This window comes from Phoca vitulina, unplaced genomic scaffold (assembly GCF_004348235.1).
Source record: "Phoca vitulina isolate PV1807 unplaced genomic scaffold, GSC_HSeal_1.0 scaffold8, whole genome shotgun sequence".
In the NCBI taxonomy this organism is placed as follows: Eukaryota; Metazoa; Chordata; class Mammalia; order Carnivora; family Phocidae; genus Phoca; species Phoca vitulina.
The window spans coordinates 70626652-70629313 of record NW_022589711.1 but is presented as its reverse complement, the minus strand read 5'-3'; the positions used below and the strand labels follow the sequence as shown (position 1 = coordinate 70629313).

Here is a 2662-nt window from a genome sequence, read left to right as displayed (position 1 = left end):
TTTTCTCCAGAGCTTCATTCTAAACTACTATACAATGTCTATTTCCTTGTGCAATCAAAAGATGTCTGTATAACCCTCGCATAAATGAGTGTGAAATACCCAAATCAAAATCCAGACAGCTACAGATCAGGGATGGCTTTTATAATGCAAGACAGGGAAAAAAAACCCCACAGAATTATGTTTTTGTTTTAATAATGAAGGAAATGATCTCAAGTTCAAATCCAACTTTGAAGTTTTCTCCCTACCTGAGTCACATAAAAAGAAAAAAATCATTTTTAGGCATCAAGCATTTATGCAGAGAACAATAAGCCACACATTCTTTTTTTTTTTTCCACAGGCAGGTGAAACAATTTTATTTCACAGTTGTCTTTAAAACCACAAAGACACTATGTTCTTCATATAAAAACATTAGTACAGATAACTATACTTTCTAGAAAATGATTATATAGACCCTCTCAAAGAGAAATGCATACCATTATATGGTTTCAGATGAGTTGCTTGGGAAAAACACATCTGGACTGATTCCTAAAACATACCTTAAGACCTCCTTGCATCTTTTGGTTCAAAGTATAGATTATTGTCATCAGTACGTGCTCCGCGTTCTTACATATTTGATAATGCACATACAGACTGGTTGGTTTGTGACTTAATGTTCCATTGGTTCATCAAGCTTTTCTGCAGGCTCGTCAGCAGGTTGAGCAGACTGTGCCCTTCTCTGTGATCTTTCTTCAAGATCTTCCAGGAATGGAGATACATCATCATCATCATAAATCGTAATCTCCAAGTCTTTATCAACAATTCCAATGGAAACATTCTTTGTTTCCAGGACAGAACCTTTGTTAGGAAGGTTTTTGTAGGAAGTGTCTCTCGTAAGGCACGCAGATCACATTTAGCCAGTTCATTCAAATTGCACTCCATAAACCCAGACATATGTCTCTCCAAGTAAGTACCAGCTGATTGAGAATGGGCTCCAATGGACGTGGCTCTACAGTCAAACTAGTTGGCAGATGGACAGGTTTGGAAAATGTGAGGGCCCATATCATAACGAGCAATAAGTAGGCCAACACCATACGGTCTCTGGCCATATCGTCGCGTTGGTATCTGGGTCTTGCTTCCAATTAGAGATACAAGATGAGACACAGGAAGAGGTCTATCAAATACAAATCTGGAATCCAAACACTCCTGGCGCATAACATTCCATAACAGTCTAGCATCAGCAGTAAGTCCTGTAATTGAGATACCAATATGGTTGTCAACATGGAGAATTTTTTTCTGATGAGCTGCAAGCTCTGACTGTGCTCTCTTCAATGCAACCAGCACTGCATGGGGTTTTGATTTCAGACCAACTGTGGCTGAACCTTGTCTGACAGCTTCTGTTGCATACTCAATTTGATGAATCCTGCCCTGAGGGCTCCAAACAGTGACCTCATTGTCAACAGGGTTCCAGTGAGGTCTGGCTGTGGCTTCCTGCAGAAGTGTGGATTCAGGAATGCTAAACCACACATTCTTAACCTCCAGCATTTATGAAGATGCATGCAGTATATACAGATACGTAAAAGAAAAAGGGAACACTAGGTAATTCATTGAGCAAAAACCTATTTTCAAAGTTAGTAGAAGAAATTGATGTGATAAAAAAGACCTAGCAGGAAATGACCTAGTAAATACATCATAAACACTGACTCTGCTCTGGAGCATAATTCTTGTGTGTGTGTGTGTGTGTGTGTGTGTGTGTGTGTGTGTGTGTGTGTGTGTATAATCTTGTATCTATACAAGATTAAGGTTAATTGTTTAGTAATAATAATAGAGTTTGGTAAATGGTTATAATGGAAGAATTTTGAAGGGAACTGAGATTATTTAAGCTGGAAATAGAAATCTGAGAAGAAAATCAACAGGTATTCTATTAAATATCTACAGAAAGCAGACAAATTTAAGACAAATTAGAAAGCATTTCCTAAGTAGCAAAAATCAGAGCATTCTGGAACATAATGCCAAGGAAGTTAGGCAGTCTCCTTCCATAGGGTTTGTTTTGTTTGAAGGAAAGGAAAGATGACCACCTCTCTTTCAGAGGCTAAGGTGATTTTGTTTTGTCCGGAGAGGACCACATGATTTCTCCACCTTCTCTGCAGTTTGAATTGTAGGTACACTGTCCTCTACGTTATTTTTCTGACTTTCTTAAAGACAGCAGAAGACCAAGACGTACTTTTCAAAAGGAAATTAGAAGGTCTAGTTATATTACCTATAATGAACTAATTTTGGATTTTTAAAATTTCTCATAGTACCTTCAAAAATAACCTTTTGCATAATTATTTTTCTTATTCCAAAAAAAAAAAAATTTACCATAGATTCATAATCTCTTCTCTAAAAACCTTGGAGATAGCTGTATTTTGGAATTCAGTAGTTTTCTAAATTTGAAAAGATAACATGGCACAAATACCATATATTATGCGATACCTCCAATGGAGCCAGGGCAGTACCCGTAATCAAACATGTTACTATTTCTGGAGTGATTAATACAAACATTCACACTAAGTGAGGAAAAGACCATAAATAGCCTCACATCAGTATAGGCTATATTTTCCCATCAAATAAGTTACAAAACTCTTTGGTTTTCAGAATGAGTTATACGGCAAAATACAGAATGCCCAGTTAAATTTGAATTTCA

General features: G+C 36.9%; 1 pseudogene; it reads right to left on the bottom strand.

Moving 5' to 3' along the window:
- Positions 1-460: 460 nt before the first annotated feature.
- LOC116634125 lies at positions 461-1521 on the bottom strand (annotated as a pseudogene).
- Positions 1522-2662: the final 1141 nt, after the last annotated feature.